Source organism: Mycteria americana, chromosome 10 (assembly GCF_035582795.1).
Source record: "Mycteria americana isolate JAX WOST 10 ecotype Jacksonville Zoo and Gardens chromosome 10, USCA_MyAme_1.0, whole genome shotgun sequence".
NCBI classification, from domain to species: Eukaryota; Metazoa; Chordata; class Aves; order Ciconiiformes; family Ciconiidae; genus Mycteria; species Mycteria americana.
The window spans coordinates 26,228,730-26,253,422 of record NC_134374.1 but is presented as its reverse complement, the minus strand read 5'-3'; the positions used below and the strand labels follow the sequence as shown (position 1 = coordinate 26,253,422).

Here is a 24,693-nt window from a genome sequence, read left to right as displayed (position 1 = left end):
TGCCCCACACCTACTTCTTAGTAATTGTCACCGTCTTGCCTGCAGTAACAACGCGCTCTCTTTGGAGTGCCTGGTTTCTCTTCAATTCTTAACACCATCCCAAGCAAACGCACGCAGATTTCGCCGAGAAAAGCATCAGGTAACTCGAGCAATGGCTGGTACGAAGAAAAGAATTTGCAGTCGGCGCTTGCTCTGGACCGCTTCACCGCGCCCCTAGAATCGCTCGACGCCTTTCGAGAGGCGACAGCAGTGACAGCGCTGGCAAGGGCTGAGCGCCGGCAGCCGGCCCCCGCGGGCACTTGGCGACGCCGCCGCCGCCTCCCCGCGCCCTCGCGTGGGGGCCGGGACCCGCCGAGCGCCGGGCCCCAGCGCCGCGGCCCCGCAGAGCCGGGCCGGGCGGGCCCGGGGCCGCCAGACGCCCCGCGGGCGCGGTGCAAGGGCTGCGCGGCGGCCCACGCGGGGCGGGCGGCGCGGGGGGGGGCGGGCGCCGTCCGCGGGCGCGCCCCGGGGCCGCCCGGCGCCGGGTCCCCGCCGTCCCGGAGGGCGCCCGCTCCCCCGCCGCGCCGCGCGGCCCGGCTCGCCCCGCCTCGCCCGCCGCCTCCCCCGGCCCGCCACGCGCGGGGCCCGGCCGCTGCCCGACCCACGCGGGGCGAGCCGCCGGCGCAGCCCCGGCCCGCCCGGCCGCCGGCAGCCGCCCGGCCCCGCCGGCGCCCCCCGCCGCCCGCCCGCGGGAAGGCGGGCAGCGCGCCGGGATATGCCCGGGCACGTCTCGGCGAGGGGCTCCCCGGCCCGCGGCGGCACGACCGCCCCCCACCACCCCGCCCGGCGCCCCCGGGCCCGGCACCCCCGCCGGGTGCACCCCCGGGCTCCGCATCCCCCGGCTGGCCGCACCGCCGGCGCTCGGAGGCGCCCGCCAGAGCCGGCTGCAGCCCACGTGTATCGCTGCCGCTGCCCTCCCGGTGCGGGACCCGCCGCAGCCCCCGCCGCTCCCCCCGGCCCCCGCAACAGCCCCCGCCCGGCGGCGACACCGGCACCGGGGAGGGTCGGGGCCGCCGCGGGCGGGCGGGCAGGCGCGCGGACCCCGGGGCTTACCTGTGTGCCGGTGCCGGCAGGACGGCGGGACCGGAACCGGGACGGGCAGCGCAGGCAAGGGCGGAGCGGAGCGCGGCGGGCAGCGCAGGCAGGACCGGCAGGGCGGTGCGGTGCGGAGCGGTGTGGGCAGGGCCGGCAGAGCGGAGCGGTGTGGACAGCGCGGGCAGGACCGGCGGGGCGGTGTGGGCAGGGCGGGCAGGGCCGGCAGAGCGAAGCGGTGCGGGCAGCGCGCGCAGCACTCCGCGGCAGCCCGCGTGCAGCGGGGCGCAGCCCGTCCCGGGCAGCGGGGAGCGCCCACCGCCCCGCCCCGCCGCCTCCCATTGGCGGGCGCCGCCGCCTGGGCGGGGCTATGCAAAGGAGCGGCCTGTGCGGGGGCGCCCGCGAGCGGCGCCGGCCCGGCGCGCCGAGCACGGGGCGGGCGGGGGCGGCGGGGCCGGGGGCGGGGAGCGGGGCGGGGGGCGGCGGGGCCGGGAGCGGGGAGCGGCGGGGCCGGGAGCCGCGGACCGGGAGCCGTGCAGCGCCACGCGGCGTCCGGGCAGAGCAACGACGGGGCGTCCCGGCGTTACCGGCCGCGATGCGGGAAAAAGAGAAACCCCGGGCCGCTCGTGTCCGCGCGGGCTCGACAGCCGCCGGCGGCAGCGGAGTGGGTGCCGCGGGGCGGGGAGGGCAGGCGGGAGCCCCGGGCGAGGGCCTTGTTCCCGCAGGGCTGGGTTTGCCGGGCACCGCGGCCGCAGGCTGGCGGCCTGGCAGAGCCCCCTCCGCCGCCCGCGCCCTCCGCCCGCGCACAGGCGCCGTGGGCCATGCGTGCGTGGCCTGGGCTGTGGCTCTGCGCGCCGCGCGTACGGCGTCTGCAGGCGGGCGAACACCGGGCGGCGGCGGATGGCCGTGACCGTGACCGTGGCCGTGGCCGTGGCCGCGGGACTTCCCTCCCGCTCCGAACGGAACTTCCAACGGCCCGATCGGCATGACTCATCGCTGGAATCTTGGGGGTGGCTCAGGGGTGTCATCCTGGACGTGTCCCAGGATTATTGTGCAAAAGACTTATTCCGCCACAGTGTTTGCCAAATTGCCATGTGGAATCTAACTGTCTTCTGCAGGAGGGAGTTTATGTTCCCGGTAGTACTGATCTGGGCACTTTTTCCAGCTCATTGTGCCTCCAAACTAGTTAGCTCTTAAGTTTTGATGTGCCAGGCCCGTTGCAAAATCCTGCCGTCTTCCCAAGCTTTGGACCTGGAGGGTAGGCAGAGTTAGTGCTGCTTATTTCGGTGGCCTGGGCAGTAGCTCTCAGTAACAGCTGTTGCACGAGGATGCGTACCCGAACTATGTTTGGTTTTAAACCTGTTATTTTGGGACATTCTCCCCATTTCTCTCTCTTTTTTCAAAATTCAAGCAATCTCTCTCCAGCAAATGCTTTGGAGAAGTCCCTTAAGTTCCCCGCCGTCATTGCATAACAGTTCCTAGAGAAGCTAGAGTGTCGGATGGGAATAACTAGAAGGATTTTATATGAAATTCAGTTAAGCAGTCAACTTCCTCGCTGTTTTCTCACTAAGTCTTCTGATCTTTCACAGCTCGGTGCTTCAGCCAGGTTAATGATGCAATCTCCACAGGACAAAAAGCTCAACAGGAGTTGTTCTGCAGGGCGATAAGGATGACTTCATCTGTCACATGGGGCAGTTTGCCTCATGCGGGTCCGCGTCTGATGCAACTGGCCTGCTCTGTAACGCTGCTGCCCCTCTTGCATCACGCAGACGGCAGCGTGCAAGCGGCCAGCGCTGCCGGAGGGGCTGCCTCGCATCGGGGCTGTAAGGCAGGCGGGACAGTCAAGGACACAAACACAGCTTTTGCACTTTGGAAGGCTGACATAAGAGTTGTTACTGAGCAAAATGACGTCAGCGGAGCTCATCTGTAGGATTATTTTCCGCTAAAAAGCCGATTGAATCAAGGTGAAAGATTTGCAATAGCGCATCCGGCACACCACGCCGGCTGGCCGATGGGCGGTTATTCGCAGAGGTTATTCGCAGAGCTTCCCCGGGCCCCTGCGGTTTGCGGCGGCCGCGCTGGTGGCTGGTGCACCGCGCTGCTGAGGGGCCGGCAGTGCCCTGCCACGGCCAGCCCCAGCCCGCCGGCGCTGGGGCCGAGGCTGAAGCAGGCAGCCCCGCTCTTGCCCCAGGTCCTTTCTCTGCTGCCGCCCTTTGTGGCCTCACGGGAGCCAGAAAAAACTGCCGATAGAGCTGGAAATGCTGTTCCTGTGGCGGTGCTTTCCCAGTCGGGTCAGCACCTCACAGCCACACAGGCAGCACCAGCGCTGCCCCGAGGACGGCTGCGAAAGCCTGCAGCGACCTGGGGAGGTGGCAGGGCTGCCCTTTTGGTACCAGCACAGACAGACTGGCTTTAGTGGCTTGCCAGACTGCTCCAGCAGTGACCGCCTGGGGGATGTTTGCCAGATTTCTGCTATTCCAGATGCAGGGATCGTTGGGTCAGGTAAAGTGCTGTACATCCAACAGATTTGGGTGTATTTTGTGGGCTAAGACCTTTGAGATGTTAGCTTCAGCCTACAGAAACGTGTCCCGAGGTATCTGGTGTTTTGACTGTAATTACCTGATATGCTCAGGGTCACGTTATCTCCATTAAGTTGTAACTACATAGCATAATTAACAAAATTACTGTATTATGAGCTAGCAAAACCATGAATTCTGACGCAGGGAATGTGTTTTACAGCTTTTTCTTACATACTGGAGTGTTCACAACACTAGAGGGCACCAAATCCAGGCACGAATCTATCGTGGGGGCAAAGCAGACTCTAAACACCCCACCCGCACGCAGACACGCGTATACACACACACGCATATACACACACCCACACCCACCCACCCACCCACCTACCCCCTCCACAGGACACAGGATGATGCAGTGAAGAAGTCACACTTGTACCGTCAGCTGGACACCTTCCACCCTCCCCTCCGTTTCAGATCAGGGCTCTGCCCATCCCTGCCTAAGGCGTCACAAAATCATGTTTTAACCGGGTGGGGAGGTTATGAAAGGCCATGGGAGCAGTGCAGAATTCCCCTCTGGCCTCCAGGTGAGACCTGTTGGAGGTGCTCCGTGGGAGCGCCCGGTGCTGAGCCGGACATGACGTTCACTCCTGCCAGCTGACGTTTCTCCAGTTTTAGTTCTTGCCTCATGGTCAAGGCCACCTCTTCAGAGCCACCTTTGTTGCTTACCTCGTGAGAGAAGCTGCTTGGGCTGAGATCTACTGAATTTTCCCTATGAGAAATTTCCTGCGATTACCTAAGATACAGCTGAGCAGGAGAGTGTTGAGGTGATCTCTGATGTATTTGTTCTTTGATTCAGTGCCCTCTCCACTTACAGTGCTCAAAATAATAGGGCCTGTGTTCAGAGGAACTTGGTATCGTGCCTGGCCGTATGGCGTTTACTGCACCTATAGATCTAACTCAGCAAGCACAGTTTCTTTCTAGGGCCATTACATAAATTGGGTTTTTCACATGATCACCCCATGCATGCTGTGACTCTTCTCTACATGTCAGTTAGGATTTGTTGCTGTCTTTTTTGCAGAGGTATGTAGAAGACATTTGGCTTCTCTAAAATACTGTCTTGTGGTGCTCCAGGGCTTGAGTCAGGAAGCTAGGCAAGCCTTTCCCAAGACAGGAATGTGCTTTCCAGTGCTTATGGCGTGTTCCTCCTGGTGTAAGCCTGGGCCACTGTGAGCTGCAAGTCTAAATGTGAGCTGGATGCTGCCTGGAGGTACAGCCTGCAGAGAGATTTTAAGATTCCACTTAAATCCAGGTTCAGCTGACCAAGAGACTAGAACCCCCCAAAACAGAGACCTGTGTCTCCAAACCCATCCAGGCTTCCCTGTCTTGACAGTGATTTAGCATCTTCATACCACTCTCAGAGGCAGCGGCACTCGCTTTCTGGACACAGCCTGGGGGAGAGGGGCTGGACGGTGGTATCTGCTTTTACATCAGCACCCACTGGCTAAGTCGCTTTCCTGGGAAGTGGAGGAGGTCGATGCAGTTCCCCTCTCAGCATGAGAAGTCACGAGCTCACCTAAGAACAAGTTATCGCTGGCCAGAAGTCATCTGGCCGACAGCCCTTCTCTGGCAGACGTAAGGACAAGGCCAACGTGATACTTCTCCAGAAGAGTCTCCCAGCAAACTGTGGGTCAGGGACAAGCGATGCCTCTGCATTAAATAATGCAGATGGCTTATCTTTCCAGTGAATTTGTCCAGCCCATAAAAGCCAGGTAGGCTTTTACATCCTCAACCTTCCCAGGCAGAGTATCCGAACTCACCTGTGCGGGACACAGTCATCTCTCCTTTCAAACCTGCGCGTTCGCTCTTGGGTGCGGGCCTGTAAGAGTTAATGCCACAGCACCTCGTTTGCCAATGCCTGAAGTCCTTACCTGGACCTGTAGTACCCCTCGCGAATCTTCCCAGGGCGTTAATGGTTAAAAATGTTCCCAGCCTGCTCATCTTCACATTTGAAAAAAGCAGCCTCCAGAATAAAGGTTATCGTTTCTGTGCCTGCAAGCTCGTTTGTGTGGTTTCCCCAGCTATCTCAGCCTGCCTCTCGCTGTAAGCCTCGCCTTTGTACCGCTCTCACAGGACTGGTTTTCCGCAGCATCTCGTGAGGCTGAATCATGGGAATCATGGGTATTGCCGTGCGCGCTGGAAGGTGTGAGGACGCACGCTGGCAGGCAGGCATGGGCAGGACACGGGACATCGCCCGCAAGAGCTCTGGGGAGGGCCCGGCCAGCGTGGATTTCAGTATTTCCCCAGAGGGGAATTGTTGGGTTTTCTCGCTGCCAGAGGAATTAAGAGCTCAGAAACTTGCCGTGCGGAGCTGCTGCTCGGCCCCGCGTCAGCAGAGGGCCCTGGATGCTCGCTGGAAGCAGCCGGACCCCCCAGCCGGGCCTGCCCACCTCTGCACAGAGCACCTTACATCAGCGAATTGCCCTCTCCTTCCTGAGCTTACTTTGTGAAGGTCATGCGACCACCGGCACAGATTTCATTTTACCTTGCCTTAAATTTTCCTTTCTTTCTACTCTCCCGCCCAGTTTCATGCATTTTCTCCAGTTTTTCCTCACCGCTCTGCTGTGTTCCTTCCCAGATGTAAAATGCAAGGCTTTCTGAGTAACTGAGACCTCTTCCCCATGATCTCGTTGACCACGCTCTTCAGCCCTTTCAGTCTGCACAGCTTGCTCGTGTGTGACAGGGCACTTTAGACCTCTCTGTTTCATACAATTACGTGCAACAACCTGCAGTTTTAACTGTAAGAACAGAAGCGGGCAGCACCCCTGACGACAGAGATGATGATATGTTCAAATTCAGCATTGTACAGGCAAATGGTCCTTGCTTTCACGCTATTCTTCTCAACAGCAAGCCCCAAATGAGTTGTGCTTTGCCTCACTCCGTTGTGCGCTGCTCTCCGTACCATTGCTAAAAGCCCCTTTTTTCCCACCAGGACTTGCACCCTTCAGACAGCTAAAGACAACTCAAATATCCTTACTTCAGATCAGCAGATGAGCCGAGAAGGGGGACTCGGAGCATTCTGTCTGTGGTTGGTTTTGCTTGTAAGCAGGTGGTAGAGCATGGCCTTGGGGCATCATCCCATCAGAGGTGGGACACACCAACTGAACTTTTCCAAAACAGCAAGTATGGTGAGGAGACTGCTACATCTTCTGGAGAAGGGGCCAGGGAGGCTTTGGAGGCTCTGGGTGAATCAGGGATGCTGTGGATCTCTCCCCAACTCCTCCTTAACCCACTGCTTTCCCAGTGATCCGAGAGAAGAGAGCTTGGGATCCATCTTTGAGGGACAATGTCCTGCCAGAGAAGCTGTGGTGGATAATGATCTCTGGTACTGCTGCACCCTCCACTCCACTAGTGTGGGACGCTGGACACCCTTCCTGAGAACGATGACCAGAAATGGCGTTGGAGGACACAGACGGTCCCCAGCCCTTTTCCACTGCTTGAACAGAGAGGGCTACCCCAGCTCTGCGGGAGGAGATTATCACAAAGGCACGCGGAGCCAGCGGGCCTGGGCTGGGCCACCACGCTGCGACCACCGACGCCACGGTCACGCAGCAGAGCTGACTCCTAACGGCGCTGGTCTCCCTGCGGCACCTGGGGTTCGGCAGTGGCACCCCCCTCCTGCCGAACAGGAGCCGTCCCTGCGCCTGGGCCACGCTGGGATTCATGTACGGGGCTGGTACGGGACCACCCCACCAAGAAAAAAGAAGAGAGCAGACGTCCTTTATGCCTGCCGCTCAGACCCCCCCTGAAGAGAGCCCGTCTCTGCCCCCAGCCCCGGGATCAGAGGCGGGATCCCACCCAGTGCTCGCCCCAGTCATCCTCCTGTTGCTCCCCTTCCTCAGCATCCTCCAGCTTCCCGCTTCGCTTTGGTTTTCCATGCCAAGGCATTTTGCTCTTTCCCTGCTGTCTCTCTCACTCGTCTTGAGTAACTCATGAGTGGTTTCCAGCTGTCATTTATTTACCTCACTCCTCCAGTGGAAATGTCCGTAAGGGGCTATCGATTCTTCTCCCATCGGGGTCACAAGGCAGCAGTCGCACTGCCAGACATGCAGTGACCCTCTGACTGCTCCCGGCTCTGGGCTGCCCACCGAGCCTCGCCGTCACCAGCCGGCATGGGTTATTCTTCCCTGCAATCAGCACTCTTCTCTGAGCGACATCTTTGCACAGTCTCTTAGCTAGGGCAAGCGCCCCAAACTGGCCCAATTCCAAGTGACATCAGAGAAGGCAGGATCAGACCTCTCGGGAACGATGGGAGAGACTCCATAGTCTTAGGGGACCGAGTATATTTGTCCAAGAGCAACACGCAGGGAGCCCACTGCTTGCCTAAGAGTGGTCAGACGCAACTGAAAACTCTCAGAGAGAACAGCACTACTCCTGTACCCAGCCCTATTGCCTGCATAAGTCTTGCTGGACTTAATGTGCTTGGTTTTGGTTCTTTCCAATGCTCTTCAGGTGGTCTTTCTTAAGACCGGCACAGCGGTGTGCTCCGTGCTGCCCTGCACTAGCCGGGTTGGAAAAGCAAGGAGGCGGTTGTCCATCAGATTTCTTGCCCTCTGTCACTGCCTCTGCTGCAAAATGAGTTCCCCACAGGCTTCCTCAGCCTCTGTCTGGACACCACTATTTTGCAGAGCACTGGCAGAGCTGCAGAGGGGCCTGGAGGTCTTTGCCAGCAGGGAAGAGAACAAAAAGAAACTCTAATTTGAGAGAAAAAGGACAAGGAGTGATTTTAGCTTTTTCACATGCCCAGCTGGGAGGATGAAGAGCTGCAAAAGGTAGAGACTGCACACCAGCGAGTCACAGCTCCAGCTAGCTGGGTCACGGACCCTGCGACAGGGATTAGGAGTGTTAAGCATTCAGCTTTCTTACCTGCGTTGCAGTTAAGTCTAGAGTTCAGATTTTTGAGTCCTCTATTAACAGCTGACATTTGCTTAGGGACCACGGTAAATAAGGGCTCATTCCAGCTCCCACAGCAAAGGAGCTATGCACAGAAACCACATCTGCTGCTTTATTCCCTGCGTATATCCTGGGTCATCACCAGGATACTCTTCACTGTCCAGAATCATTACTGCCTGCCAGTGGCAAAGGCCTAAATACATAAATAAATAGATCAATCAGAATGAATGAGTTGGTGAGCCCCAAGCAAAAATTAACCTGGCAAAACAAAAAGTGCAAAATATCCCCCCAGCAGGGAATTATTACTCTCATGTGGTCTTTTCCTTCCGTCCTTCCTGCCATCCGTCCTTCCTGCCATCCTTCTGTCCTTCCTTCCGTCCGTCCTTCCTTCCCAAGGAAACAAAACCAAACAGAAACGAACCATGTTCATGGTCTTTTCCATTCAGTGTTTGAGAAAGGGGGTCAGTGAGTTTGCTGATGGTCCATGAAAACACTGAGGGCTGATACTTCTTCACTCTCCAAAAAGTTATGAGAATCTCTCTATTAGATCATTTTTTCATGGAAATGAGATGCAAGAAGACGACAGATGCCTCTGAAGCTGTCTCAGAATAACGTTTCCAAGGCATTCCCACTCCTCAGTGCCAGTGTTCATTAGAAAGCATGTTGCCTATTTACAGCTGTGTGTTCCTGAGATACCGGGATTTTCCTAAAAGCCGCAGGACTTCTCTTAGGACCCTCTGGCAATACAACCCTCAAGGATTCTTTTGGTCGCCTACCAGAGTATCTATGTTAGAATGAGTTTCATCTAGGAGGACACACACAATTCTGCTTATCGTGAGTGTCACAGGGATCTAGCTGTTGGTACAGGGTGTTAGGAAAAGGCACAAAATTCAGAAGACTCTCTGGAAATCTTTGAAAGAAATAATATGGCAAAATATTTTCCATCAAGAAACACCTCTTGTGTTTTCTCTCAGCCTTTTCAAAAGTAGGTCCACGTTTGTTTTGGTTTATACTAAAAGGAAATTTAGTTTGTGTGTTGATTTTACTCTGTTTTCATGTTGAAGAAGAAAAGCAAATATATCCTGCGCCCATCCTTTTCACAAATGACTGGATCACAGGAAGCAAAACGAAAATTCTTTCATTTGAAGTATTTGATTTTTACAAAGCTATGTAGGAACGGAGACGTTGTGACTTTCAGGCTTCCCAGGATACCAGATTCCTGCTGTCCATGATCAGTTCTTCTGGAAGAGACAGATCTCACCAGATGTATGAAAAGCTGCAAGGCATGCTAACACGACTGCTGAGGGAGATTTGGTAGCAAATTTCAAATACACCAGGTGAGAGCAGGATGGTGTTTTGTCTTGGAGCACGAGAAGCTTCTTCAAGCTCTATTAGTTTGCTGAGCGGTTGTGTTGTGGGGCAGCTGCCATCGGGGGCTGAAGAAGAGGTTATCGGTGGGCTGCGTGTGCCCCCCATTACAACACTGCAGACCAGAGTGCATACAGAAATAGGAAGGGCAGAAGTAATTGCCCCAGCTGCCACTAGCAAAAGCTGCTGCTGGTTGTAATACCCACTGCAGGTCAGGATCTGCCCTCAGGTGGCAGTGGATCAGGTAGCAGTCCACTAGTTTGTGTGGGTTTGGTGGGGTTTTTTAGGGCGGAAGGTGCCTCTCTGGTCACTCCAGGTCAGAATCCAGGAGGAAGACCCCCAGAGAAATGGGGGCTGTGAGAACGACAGAGTGCCTCCTAATTTCAGAGGGGAAAACAATGACCAACAGATGGACGGAACAACTGGCTGCTTGCTTTGCTGTCTTTTGCAGAAGGAAATAGTTCCAGAAAGTTGGCTGTCAGCTGGTTAACGTGTTCCAGCTGCCTTCTTCCCTGAGCCACGTTGTGCAGGGAGGAAAAAAACCCAGGAGGGAAGATTCTGCCCATAAAGGAGGTTCACCAGCCAGAAGAAGGCTGGTCCTTCACTGGACACCTGAGTAAATACACCCATTGTTCTTCATTCCTCAGTTACACATCCTTCCAACACTTCAAGGAAAATCTGATGGGAACCAGAGTCTTGGGCATTTAGCAGGGAAGAGGCGGAGTTTTACTTGCAGAGTGAAAACAGTTCTGCATAATCCCTAATGCTTTCCATGGCATCCGTTTTTGGCAACCTGTGTTTTCAGCATGATTAAAAGTAAAAACAGAACAGATAGATAGAACTTGTTGGCACGCATCTTTCCCCTGCATCATTTAGAGGACATTACGGTGTATTTCAGGAGCTTTCCTTTGGCAGGACTGGTAGAAAGTTACTGACAATCTTTCTGGCAGTCCCGAGATGCTGTCAGAGAACAAGCAAGCATGTGGTTGTTACATACTCCTAATAACTGCATATTTGAGAAAAGTAGTTACGTGCTTAATACTCATTGGTTGTTGCTCCCTAGTTAAAAAAAAAAAAAGATATTTGGATATTGTATTGTTTGTTCTTTACCGACCCACCATCTTAGCTGAGGGCAAGCTGGTGTCCCTCCCAGAAAGAGTAAAGACGGCGTAACTGCTTCAGCGGCACTGAACCAGCCCTCACGCCCCAGCCTGGGTAGCTGTAGGATGCAGAGCACATCAGGGCGTGTTCCAGCGTTCACGCAGCTGCGCCAAGTGCTCCTGTGCCTTTCCCTTCCGGAAGAAGACACCACGGAGATACTGCTGTTTCCTCCTCGCCCCGGGTCAGTTTTACAGGAAGAATCAAGTAGATAATAAAAGCCACACGCACCCTCCCGCCTTTGAACAAACCTGGCACATTTCTACCGCTATTCTAACTCCGTCATGTACCGCTTTTAGCTGGTCAGACAGGGGTTTCTTTGTTCACTGTTTCTGCTGTCACGAACCCAGGGTCAGCCATCACTGGGCACCTCCTCACTGCTCAACCCTTCCTTTGTGGTACTGGCTCTTTCACTGGCGACACAGACACTCTCACTGCTCTCTTACCCCTGATTAATGATTATTGTGTATTGTCAGGCTTCTGCACCGCACCCAGGAGGACAGATGTTCTTCCAAACCCCAAGAACTGACCCTGCCTTGAAGATCTCTCAGGACAAATTCCAATGGCAGAATAAAAATGGCAAAGAGCACAGGGAGCCCGAGCCAGGTGCTGGAGCTGGATTGTGTAAGGCTGTTGATGTGAAGACCTGACAAACAGTGGGGTGAGGCTGAGACAGTTGGCACAGCACATTGGCTCAAGGACAAGATGGCATGAACCTGACAAAAAGGACCATATGTAGATGACCACATCTATGTAAAGCTTTGCAGGTAAAGACGAAGACTTGATTTAATGGAGGGAAAGACTCGAGAAAGGGAATTACCGAAGAACAGAAGAATGGGCTTCCAGGGCCACACCAAAGGACCCTCCAGCCCCGGTACCCTGATTCTGACAATAGCCAGATGTGGGGACAGGGGCGAGAGAACGAAAACAGAGCACAAACATATATGTAGTAAACCCTGATGGACTTCTCTTCCTTGAACTCTCTTGTTTCGTCCCAAACCCACAGACAAATGTAGCATCCCCAGAACCTTTTGGTGAGGAGTTTCATGGCTCAACTACCTGTTGCGTAAGGAAGCACCTCCTTTTATTTGTTCTGAACTGGAAACCCAGAGCTTGTTTGACAACCTCCAGTTTTCGCTTTACCAGGGGAAGTGAGCAATCCAACCCTGGGCACCCTGACCGAGCCGAGGAGCCGGAAAGAAGAGAGTACTTCTTCAGGCACTTCCTCAGGCAGCCTAGCCCTACTTGTTTACCATTTATTCTTCTTGCTTGTATGACTGGTGCTGCTAGATTGCAGCTGCAAAAACAACACTGCTTTTTATATACGTCTTCCAGCCTGCTCACGGTAAAGAGAAGAGCTTAAGCTCTCTGCAAGGAAGGATTTCACTTGTTGCCACTGAGTCCATCTGATTATGCAGACATGTGTAACTCTTCTGATTTCAATAGCGTGCAGTCCATTTGCAGCTGAACAGAAGTCAACCTTAAATGTGTCTATACATCCGGTGCCAAAGCTGGCAGGCCAGAATAAATAATTAAGCAGAAACTCAGCAATGGCCGTAGCAACCTGCTGCCTAAAGTAGGTTTGTAGGCATTAACGCACATCAGCTGTTCTTAACCACTTGGCCATAACTACGGCCGTTACACAGGTACAGTGTTATTGTACAGCTAAGTAACACTTCGGCCTTTGACAAATGAGTAGTGCAAAGCACTGCTTCAGAAGGGCAGTCACAGCCTGAAGTCAGCTTAAGTCAGTGCGATTCTTTAACGCACCAGGACCCTTTAACATACCAGGATCTTTGGGCAACCTTTTGCTCTCACTGGTACCCACAGCCTCATTCTATGTCAGCTGATTACATTCTTTGAATTGATTTTTCAAACTTACTTTCAAATCCATGAGAGAGCTTCCTCTCTACAAGAGACTTGGTGGTGTTCAGGGGCTGCAGGCAGTACTTATTCCTGTTTTCCACTAGAATTTGAGCCCTGACCTTGCATCTTAATGTTGACCCATGGAAGCTAAGAAGAGCAGATTCATTTTTTTCCAATCACTAAAAAATTTCTGGTCAGAAAAGGCAAGTTCTCTTGCCAAAGAAAAATGTCTTCTTAGCACTAGCTAATATACCTTACTTCTAAGGATAAATTCAGGGTTGTTTATAAAATGTCGGTGGACTGGCGCTGGCCCGTACTTCGGGGAGTGGATTACACTGCAGATGAAGGCCCTGAGCGCCCCATAATCGTGGGTGCCCTCAGCTGCGAAGCTGCGCTGCCGCTGCTTTCCCTGTGGCACGAACAGTGGGAATTACCGTGTGTACACAAGACAGCGGCCGTCCAGATGTCAGGGTCAGAGGTCTGTTACGTACACTAAAAAGCAGACCCTGCTTCTCTCTTCCTTAAATAGTCAGCTGTTTTCACATGCACTAGAAGGAAGACTTAGTTTTCAATTTTATCTCGCATGCAACCCCCAGCGCAGCTGAATGCAGGAGCAGACTCTCTTTTAGTCAGAAGTGGGCACTGCCAGCTCCTTTGAAATCCACTGGCAGCTGAGAGCATTCAGTAAGTAATATTTATGTTGAAAAGTATTGTTTTATTAACATCAAAATACTGCTGGGCATCACACTGATTTAGAAGGAGTTTTTATCAGCTTTCTGAGGTGCTCTCTTTCAGTGAAGGATGGATTCAAACACTGGCTTTTTGCTTTTCTTTCTAAAAGAGGTATTTCAGCACAATATCATGTCACAAAAACACTGGAGAGATTTTAGTTTAGGATTCAGAATTCAGATTCAGAACTTTTTGCTCCCTGGAAGGCAGCCTGTGCCGCCACTCCAAAGCTTGGGATCAAACCCTTCTGCATCACACGCGGTATGATTTTGCATTCATTTGTCATGGAATGATGCAGTGAAGATTCAGCTCTCCCCGTTGTGAGATACCTACTTGGGGTTGGTTTGTTTGTTTTGCCACTCGGTGCATGACATCTTGGCTGCTGCAACTCCGGTAATGTAATACATCTGCAGAGCCACTCCTCAAAACTCCCCAAACCCCCACGGTGGGTTCCATGCAAGTGTGTACCTCTGTAAAATCATTCAAAAAGATCATATTTTATCTAAGTTATGTCTCTTCTTTCTCATTTAAAAAGCACGTCCCAGCAAAATCATGCCATTTATACTGATCTGTAGTATTTTGCACATAGACAAAGTGCTGCAGCAAGCAGGGGTAGAGCTGGACGGCTCTTGTGAAGGCACGAAAGGGTAGGGGACACTCCAGCTGAGAGGCACTACTCAAGCTGGTTTAATACAGAAGTAGGAAAAAGAGTCCCTGTGAATAAACAGAAAGCTGGCTACAAGCTTTGTTTTTACAAAGTCAGCTTTGAGTCATTCCGACTCAGGTATCGGCGCTGGTACCGCCAGTCACCCACAGGTCATCTCATAGTAAAGTCATCTCATAGCAGTCATCTCATAGCAAAGATCTACCACAGTCATCTCATAGCAAAGATCCCTTTTTAACCTTTTTCTGAAGGCAGAGATGCTTTGCTGTGCTTTCTTTAAAATACAACAGTTAAGTCAGGAAGCACCACAGTAAGGGCCCTACAGAGTCCACATTTCCCAAAGAAAGGGAAAATGCACATAAAGCATCAAGGCTTCGGAACACAAAAGCTATACAAAGAGGTAAGCCGTCTCAGTTGCTGACGGAAGGCGCTGGTTGTAACCTATGCGTATTGCCGGTTCCAGTAATGCCCTCTGGTAGGTTCATTCAGCTCCCGCTGAACAACAGCGTTCATCCTCTGTCAGTGCAAAATTAGACTTAACTTACGGGAAAAAAGTGTAACAGCAGCAAAGCTGAGATTTGTAACCACGTCTCCTGACTCCAGCCCATTCCCCTGACACCACGCAACTGTCTCGCAGGAGGACAACCAAAAGTAACGTACAGTAGAACTGGATTTGGCACTTCACTTACAGGCCAACAGGAATGCAAGAATGAAGCCTTTTTCTGCCGTTCTCTGTGCTACGCTTCTTATACGGCTACGCCGACATGCACAAACCCAGGAGGGTTTTTGGCCTGGACAGCAGTTCTGCTCTGCCGTCCTGCACCCTCAGCTGCTGGGACACGCAGCGGCTCTGCTAGAGCTGAAGTGCTGGGGAGTCACAGCTGAGTAAAGGCTTTGTGCAAAGTGAGTGATGGTCATGCCACTCTGAGATGTCACCCTGACGGAGGGTTGGTGGCCACACCACACCAGACGGCTGATGTAGATAAACAGCCATTAGGAGCCACAGAGGTGGACAGACCTTGCCTCATCTTGGACTTTGAGCAGGACCGGAGCAAGGTTTCCAGAAATGAGACAAAGAGCTTCAGAACGCCCACACTTGCCAGAGGGTTGTAAGCAAGGACAGCCTCTTATTTACTGGGCCCAACTCCTACGTCCCATTGAAGAAGCAACAACTTGGCCTACAGGACACTTTCCAAGCTGGATGCCATGTGTAAGAGAGAAAGCCTGTAGTTATCTACTATCCATCTCCGTATTTATAGCCTTCGTTTATGGCTGTGTTATTGTTTGGTGGCCTTTTGTCTTCTTTTGGCAGTGACAATGACTTTTCTGCTGTAATATAAACAAGAAGCCATGTCCATGAGCGTATTCCAGGTCATTTTCACAGTACAGTGGTCACAAACACTGGGCAGGCCGCCTGCCAGGACGTCTCCGCTGGCCTGCTGTGAGGCACCAGCACTGCCACGCACGCTGGTCTGTGGTCTGCAAAAATAGAAAGCTGCTTAAAGATGGGCCTGGGCCATAATTTCTCTTGATATACTTCATGCAGGAAGCGCTTGGAGCGTGAACCTTCTCTGAAGGCCGGGTGGAGACATTTGCACCAGGACCTAGTGCACTCAGAGCTTCAAATATTTCTTGGCCCAGGCTATTGGAGCTCCCAGGAAAGTTGCTTAGGAATCCAGGCAATGTCACTGTTTAATTTGTTTCTTCCTCGGCTCATTTTCTTTTGGAAGGTAGAAGCAAACTAGATGATCTTCTTTTCCTCCTGCCTCCAGCCTCGTCTCTGGCTAACTTCAGTTTGAGCACTTTTGACACAGCTCTTATTTTGCTCACCTAGCTGCAGACTTCAGCTTTTCCAAATTTGCTGTTTTCCCAAGGGGATGAAATGTGTCCATGGACAAGCACAACCTCAAAGGCTCCCCAGAGCAGGAGGACTTGCTCAAACCCAGCTCGGCAGAGTCCAGCGGGCAGTGTGAAGAGGGTTAGGCACTTCTAGTTAGGCTCATTTTCCTGCCTGAATCACCGTGCCGGGGCTGGCATGGGCATCCAGGCAGGAAGACACAGAGGGAATAAAAAACTGAGGGGAGGGGAGCATCTGAAAAGGCGAGCTCCCAGGGGTGAGCATGTGGGGTGCAAGTGAGGGAACACCGAAACGAGAGGGAAGGGACCCCGAGGCACGGAGAGCAGGGTGTGCTCTCCCACTCGGCCGGGGCGTGCGAAGGAAAGCACGCTCGATGCGCACGGAGATGTCGGTCGTGCAGAGCAGCGCAGCAGCAGCGGTGCATTCCCAGGGCGGCACGCGTTGGTCCGCATGGCCACGAGTCAGGCCCAGGGTGCGTCTGGGGAGTCTGGAAAGGGGGAGCTCAGTTTGACACCCACAGAAGAGACTGACCCGAGACCCTCGTGCCTGGCTTGCCTCCAGAGGCGTGGGGGCAGGCGACCCTTTGTAGCTGCTTGCACGACTCGGGGCCCCGCTGGCGCAAGAGAAAACAATAGATGAATCTATCACTTCGTTCATTACAGCTGGTTTTGCCCTTGACTCTGTTGATCTTTTTGAGGCAAATACCAAATAAAGCCATGGTGAAAACAAACTGCCACAGATTTATGACTTCAGTTCTTAATTAAATTTTTCTTTTGTAGCTGCTCGCTCACATGCAACACTCTTGGCTCCATGGTGAACCTAGAAGAAGGTCATAAACACAGCTTTGCTCTCCTGGTGGGTGACTCTCCCTTCTGGCCTGGGGAGAGATCACTCATCGTTTCCCTGCTGGGACCAGGCAGGGTAAGGGGGGCCAGGCTCTCTGCGACTGCAGCGAAGAGCCGGCAGGGTCTCTCGGGCAGCTGGCGACCGTCCCTTGATTCTGACTCAGCTTCAGCTCAAGGTTTTCCAGCTTGGTTTGACCTTTGGCAACAAGTGAGTCATGACCAGGAGTCACTATGTGACATCTGCTCCGAAGATGGATATACCTCTTTGCCCAACAGATGCCCTCTGTGTAAAAAGCCCCGGCAAGAAATGGCAGCCCTGATTAGTGCTCTCTCTTGTCTAACGAGAAGCATTTCTGGGTCTCGACAGCCTGCCTTCCAATTCAAGGAAAAGCACAATTACGAGGCAGCTCAGAGGACACACACAGAGCAGCTGCCGGTGCTGCATTCATTCTGGGGTTTAGCTTTGCACATTTTCTACATGCGTTACAAGAAGAAAAACAAAGCGAGCCCAGGGCCAGGCTGCACCCGGAGAGCAGCTCGCAGCAGCCTGAGCAACACGCGCAGCAGAGAAGGGCAGAAGTGCGAGCACCTTCTCCTCGTCCGTTGTTGAAGAACAAGATCTGAAGCAGACAGAACAAATGCCCCTAAGAAATGGAGAAGAAAGTAAGAGATTGTGAGGAAACAATTCTGACTATGAAATATTTTTTGCTGTGATTTTTGGCTTGTCAAGCAGGGGACCTCCAAAGTCCTCGTGCTTTGGACTGTGTTTTATTGCATGGATATTTTTGTGGACGTATGTCTTCCCTTTTGTGATTCTGGGCACAGTTTCCCTCCCAGTGGGACCCTCTCAGCATTCCTGAGAACTGCAGCTATTTTCTACTGGGGAAATAGCATCAGAGGAGCTAGCTAGCCAGATGAGAAACAAGGCAATCATTTTTGGAGGATAATATGTGTTGGAATTTATTTCACTTCTAAGGGTACTCTATCATCAAAAACTGACCATTCGTCAGTTTTTCACAAAACTGCTCACCCTTTTTTTCCAGAGATGTTCTTCATTCCAAGCTTTAATGAGGTATTTTGTCTTTTAAAAAAAACCAAATAATGACTCCCATGTTTAGAGTAATAAATATTCTCATTGCAAATTACTAAAATAATAAATGCAATTATTAATTCTGAAAAGAAAATATTTTCAAAGAAAATTTGGCAAAATAGACTGCATAACTATTACAGCACAGTACTGTAAACTGTTCTAAGGTAAACACTAACTAAAACATTGGCTTTTAAAAAAAAGATTTTTCGCTCAAAAAAAAAGTGTGGAAAAGCAGCAACTGTTTCCTATAAGAAGTATGTTACTGGCTCTTTTTATCATGATATAACAACTGAAAATCAGCAGAGAGGGCAGCAAAGGAGGACATTTCTCCTGGTCACCTAACTGCCCCTGCTACAGGGGACGTCTGAAACTTATTTCACCCGGTGAAGATTTTCTCTGTTGCTGTTACAGGATCTTCTTACGCTCCTGACCTCATACCTGTATTTCTCCACAGCATGGTAATCTGTGCCACGCAGCCGACACCCTCGCACGACAGAAATGCCCCTAACCACGGGCAGCACTGCTGGGGAGCGCTGCTTTGGCAGTGTCGTCGCAGGATGCTGCAATTACGCTGCTGCCTGAAGCTTCACATGACGCAGGTGGCCAGGGCGGTGTATGTAACGCTGCCTTTAAGGCCTTGACAATTTTACTATCTGCAAAGGACAACGTGTACATCTTGCATTATACATTGACTACATTTGAATTTATATTGCCAGGGAAAGCCGAGCGAAAAAAAAACAACCCCAAACCATGACAAGACTGGCTCAACATAGAGCAAAAATGCATATGTGCAAGATCAAACTGATGTATACAGACTTATGAATGGAAACACGGAGATGCTGACAGCATCTATTAGTAGACAGTCCTTTCAGGTCTATCCTAGCTATTATCCTAGCTAGTTAGGATTTCCATCATGCGCACGACCTTATCCTAGATTATCTGATAGTTTTTTCCTGTTTTGGCTGGCTTCTGTTGACAGCAGTGAAGGTTGGATTCAAACATAAGATTCGTCTGCAAATTAAGAAAACCAACAGAACAAGATTTCTTTCCTAGAAGCCCCTAAGCACAAGTATCCTTCATTCTTTCCACTCTGTCCTGCCTGTCACGCCAGGGAGTATGTGTGGAAAGCAAAGTACGTTTTATTGAGGGGAAAAAGGAAACAAATCACTGTGCGTGTACAACTAATAACTAATCTCCATCCCTCTGTAGAGTTTGTGACTGCGGCTCCCCAGCTGTCAGCATCATATGGCATGAACAAATGTCTCTCTAAGGTCACTTTAAATGTCACTCCTTCTTCCACCCCTTATTCCACTACTGATTTTCTTGTAGGAAAAACATCTTTGCTCAAGCGATGTACCTGGTCAGCCTCCAGGCTCCTGCAGGGCGAACTGCTCCCTGCTCTCTGTACGAGCCACCTTACTCCGATACCCACTGCCCAGGCAGTGTCCAGTGCCCACTGTCCAGCCCACTCGAGAGCAAGGTGTCGTGAATACAGCCCTGTAACCACCTAGCAGCGTGGCAAGAGCGACGGCACTGTGCTACCCTTATGCATCAACGGAAAGGAATCGCTCCCCAAACGGTCGCTCTGGGAGGGCAGCTGCCAGTCCTGCAAAGGAAGGTCTGCCTCTTTCTTTCGATTCCTGCCCTTTAGCTGAGCAATAGATGGTGATAGAAAGCATGTTCCCTTAAATCCTCTTGCCAAAATGCTCTGGCAATAGAACATCTGCAGAACAGTAGCAGTGATACAAAGGAAAGTAAAAGTGATTTCTCACTGCATTTACTCAGCCAATTAAAAAAAATCAATCCTGTTTATGATAATCCTTTTGGAGACAAACGTTGCTGTGTGTTTCCAGTCCCACCTATTTGTCTCTTCCATTTCCTCAATGATACGCATGTTAATTTGGCACTGTTAGTTCCGTCTGTGTTTGTGTGCTAAACTCCTCAGTTCTCCTTCCGTTATTTTCTTTATAGACAAAAAAACCCCCAAACAAACCAAAGCTTTTGGCAATTGTTTTGAAAATAAGAAACTGCATTTAATTACTCTGATTCTATAAAGATATTTATATATAAAGAATGGGCTGAATTTTAGCTTTCTTAATCTCGACAGGCTCTTTATGAAGCATAAGTGATGCTTCCTTTCACAGGAGACTAAGCCTGATTTTTCTTTGCCTTGTTACATGGCAATAACCATGAAAGATACAAAGCAATCACCTAAACATTCTTCCTTTCTCAAGTCCCATCCAATATATAGGTATTACTGGTAACAGCAATGTAAGAAAATATACCCAAGAAGGAAGCATTACTGACATCAAAATATGTTAAATGAACAAAACCGGGGATCTGAGCTACTCGTGGTATATATTTAATAAGAAGACCCTTTTTGGTTACACCTAGCCCACTAAACAGGCAAGTTTGAGACTGATGATGCCAGCGTGCCTTTTACGGAAAAGTTTTAAATGATCCTGGCGGCTTTCACAACAGATGCTTTAAGCCCAGGTTTCTGACTGTGTATTCAAATCACTTTCTTTTGTATTCAGCCTATTTTCCTTTTTTCCACCCTTTCACTTGCGTGTTTTAATCTTCAGGTTGTAGCTAAAATAAACTAAATTGACAAACAGAGCTTGGCAAACAGATTGACAAACAGAGCCCAAGTATTAAATTGACAAACAGAGCCCAAGTATTCAGTTAGTGGCATGTTTCCTTATTAAGGAAGAGAAAGTGAAAATACAGAACAAATTATGCAGATAAGTATCAGAAAAGTCAAAGCTGATCAGATCTCAGCATGTTCATGTGAGAGATTGGCACAGAATGCACTCTCATTGGACTGAAACATCATACTTCCGTACAAGTTTCCAGCCCTTTTTCTTCTTCTCCTCCCTATACCATTTAATGATCACTATTGCTCTTGGGAATCTTTTTTTTTTAAATATTTTCCAATTGAAAATACCAGTGTTAGTGCTTAATCAGATATCATTTAGCTCAAAATAACACATTTCTACTACTTCCATCACGTAAGTCCTTACAACCATGGCAGTTTTGGAACCACAGTCTAGATGAAAATAGGCTGAAACATCAAACAAGCATAAGCCAGCATTTAGACAAACTTCAAGCAGGAGTAGCTCGCCTTCACTTTCGTTCTGTACTTCGTCCCCAGTCACACAGAAGCAAAGGGAGGATTCAGTGAAAAACAAATAAGTCAAATACAGAACTGAGTATAAAGACATATAACAACAGATACTATTATCTACAGCAATAGACACTACACAAAGAACAGTTTAGAGAAGGACATAAAACCCGCTGCTTCAAGCTTTAAACTGATTTTTTTCTATATTATGGGAATATTTCACATCTGCTTCCTGTACAGCTTCTTTCACATTTTTATCCCCCAGTGCTGGACGTAATCTCAGGTGCAATGAGTAGTAGTCAAAGCATGAACAGACTTAGCGGTTGGACGGGCAGTGGTTGTCCCTACCCTACCAGCACTAATGGGCACGGTGTAGGTTCTGTGCCAGGGGACGGGACGACGGGGTACCACTGCACAGCGCCTCACAGCGCAACTGCATCCATCTCCAACCTTTCTTTCCCTTTCCCTTCCTCTACTTTTAGTACAGGATCGCAGTCCTTTAATCAAACTGGTAAATGGCAACATCTACAGCGCGGGCTAGCGTGTGGTTTAGTGTGTGTTTTCATACGCTAAATTTTCCACACAACTCTTTCAGAAGGGCCACCAACATGAAACCTAGAAGCCATAATCCCAGCTTTGGTAGCACATCTACTACTAATATGCAGGCAAATACGCATGCAGTTTGTGATGGCCACATTTCCGCATGGCAAGCCTGAAGCGTCAGTGAAGGCACAAGTGGCCATGTTGCACAGAACTACACACAATTCACACAGCTGCTGAAGATCCAAACGGCAACCTGGTGTCACTGCAGGACATAAATTCATGAAATGAGAGAAAGTGGCTGCAGAAATGAATTATCATGAAAATTACTATTTTTCTTCTTTTTGCATTTCATGTACAATCAACAGTGCAGAAGTTTGTGAGGTGGCTGACTGTGGTTCTTAGTTCTTCAAACCAGAAAACATTTCGCAGCAACAACTCTCTAGGTTCACCAGAAATATTCTTTTTATCAGTTCAGAGGAGGAAACCGTGCCTGAACTCCATGACTGGCTGCACCTGCGAAATCACACGGAAGCAAACAAATGCAGGCTTCACTGGAGCTCCTCTGTGGAGACCACAGCTGAGGGATCACCGTGCGACCCGGATGACAACAAAGGGAAACTTACCAAGCATGAAGATGGTCTGATAATGCATAGATAATATAACGATAACAAAATTAGAAAACAGCCCAATCAAATGTAACAGGATATCCTAGGAGTGTATGTACCATTGCTTTACAGGCAATGACACTGAATCACAAAGTTTGAGTGAGTTTTAACCTCCCCAAGTCTCAGAATCGAATGAATGTCACCTGCTTCAGTCATGGGCCGTCTTCATAGAGAACAAAGGCACCCATTATCCAGGGTAAAGCAAACGATAATCTCTCTTGGCCAAGGCACCGAAGCATGCTTCTGTGCTTCTGTTGAAAAGCCATTAAGAGAGGATGTGGAACTTGAATTCTAACTAGACTGGGTTACTGTGTATCTTACTCAGTAACTGAAGCAATTGATAGATGTCTTGGCTTCCAGAAAATACCATCAGCTTCTTCAGAACAGCACTCAGTTGCCAACTACCATTCCTCCTAGTACAGATGCCAACCTAGCTTGAAAGAAAGCTGACAGACTTGTGCAGGCAAGTAGCTGTAGAAGAACGCTGTAGCATGAAATGAAACCGCTATTTGCTTCCCGCTCGTGGAGCTGCTGCATAAACAGCAGTGCGAATCAGTTCAGGCTCCAATAATCCATGCACAGAAAACTGATGTCCACATTAATTCAGGTGTTGCGTGGATGATGAGAGCAGCAGAATTCAGAGGTGTCCTGAAGTTTCTTAAGAACTGTGAATTTCCCTGCCAAACCGTGGGAGGTGTGTGCATTGGTAACATGCTCAGGAATGTGCAAGCTGCAGTCTTGTACGGAGGAAAGACTGAAATGATCTTGCACACTATTCCCTCTTTATTACAGAAAACCAAGAAGAGGCAGAAGAAAATTAAGATGCTTGAAACGACACCTCTAATGTCTTCCATGTAATGCACAATATATTTAACTGCTTTCAGTGAGGGTTAGTATTGTGTTTTACATTTTGCATAAATGTATAGATTAAGAATCTCTTCTTTGATCAATAAATGTTTAAAGCACTGCTTCTTGTAAAATATCTTTTGTATGATATTAGATCCTTTAAGAACAGAGACATATGTCTTCAAAAATCACCATCAGTTTGGCACTTCAGCTGGTACCTCTTGCTGAATCTTTTAACTTGAGTCACCAATAAAAAAATAAAATCTATTCCCTCACTTTCTGTTTTACTTTTCACCTAAAGTCAAGCGGAACTGGAACTTTGCCAAATTGTAACAGTTAAATACTGGTTTTCCCAGTATGTCTGGCCCAAATGAGAAATACAAGTGTCGAAACATTGCAGGGAAGCCTGTCTGCATGTATCTGTGACCCAGCTGGAAGCAGGAAGTGCTAAAACACAGCAAGAAATTATTTTCACACAACTTCCCACATACATTGTATGACACCAAAATTATTTGGAGATGCCTATGACCGTCTTAAAAGGTCATCCATCTATAGCTCTCATCATGCCCTTTTATCCCCATGAATTAATGATTTTGGACGTACACATAGAAACTTGAGGAATTAAAGTAGCTTACGGCCAGCTTAAGAATGTAGGCTTCAAAATTTTGCTGTTTCTGAAGAGAACTAGTAGGACCACCTCATGTCAGCTTGGTCAGCAAGCAAGGACCGCTGTGTTGTATGTAGGAGCTAACCTAATATATTCCATCCATTTCAGGAGAGCAGTGAACTTGTTTAAGCACCGTGTCCTGACCTGCACCCAGCCAGCTGATAATTAGCGACCCGCAGCCCTCTGCAGCCAGGCTCCATGACAACATAGAGCCTGAGCTTGAGCAGCTGAAAGCAGGTTATGGTCCACACTGACGGGCTTCCCCACCAATCCGTTACCTAAGGAAATGCCATGAGCAGCTCTTTGTCGGTCGTGTCTCTCTTCATTTTATCAGTGCTCCAAGCCCCAGCTCCTGCTGTAGTCCTGCTCTCCTGGTCGTTGGCCATGCCTTGCCTGCTGGCCAAGCGCATCCACAGATTTCCCCAGTTTCTGACTCTGCCTCGTCCTGACCTCAGGGTTTGGCTTCACCCTTGACCTCTGCCTGATTTTCCACACCCCCACATGCAACACATGGCCCATCTAGACAGTCCAAACCGGGACATTGTGTTATGCTTGACATTAATGACCTTTTCTACCATTTCAGTTGAACATGATGTGGCATCCTCTAAGAGAGGACTGGAAGCAGATAGGACAGGCGCAGGCAACTGAGAGCAATGTGACAGTAGCAGAAAGGTCTTGGGAATTCTCTGATGAAAGAGAAGTATAGACATTGCCCTCCACAAACTTCCCATTT

General features: G+C 50.4%; 1 protein-coding gene and 1 long non-coding RNA gene across 11 annotated transcripts in view; one reads left to right on the top strand and one right to left on the bottom strand.

Annotated features, from left to right (window-relative positions):
* Nucleotides 1-24,693, bottom strand: part of EDA2R (ectodysplasin A2 receptor) — a 311,154-nt gene that overhangs the window by 21,873 nt on the left and 264,588 nt on the right. For 2 of the 4 annotated variants that reach the window (XR_012777365.1, XM_075513511.1), the window contains exon 1: nucleotides 1,093-1,219. The gene's annotated coding sequence lies outside the window, so the exon portion shown is untranslated. Of the gene's footprint in view, nucleotides 1-14; nucleotides 136-1,092; nucleotides 1,220-24,693 lie in introns of those variants that run through there. The other 2 variants (XM_075513509.1, XM_075513510.1) reach the window with 2 other exon arrangements.
* On the top strand, nucleotides 4-23,530 carry LOC142415318 (uncharacterized). 7 transcript variants are annotated; one of them, XR_012777367.1, is made up of 6 exons: nucleotides 4-139; nucleotides 2,661-3,573; nucleotides 11,540-13,613; nucleotides 19,445-19,733; nucleotides 20,367-20,469; nucleotides 22,253-23,530. It is a non-coding gene; the product is annotated as an uncharacterized LOC142415318 (long non-coding RNA). The 7 variants fall into 7 exon arrangements; XR_012777370.1 differs by having other exon boundaries at nucleotides 22,148-23,530; XR_012777368.1 differs by lacking the exon at nucleotides 4-139 and adding an exon at nucleotides 1,607-1,735.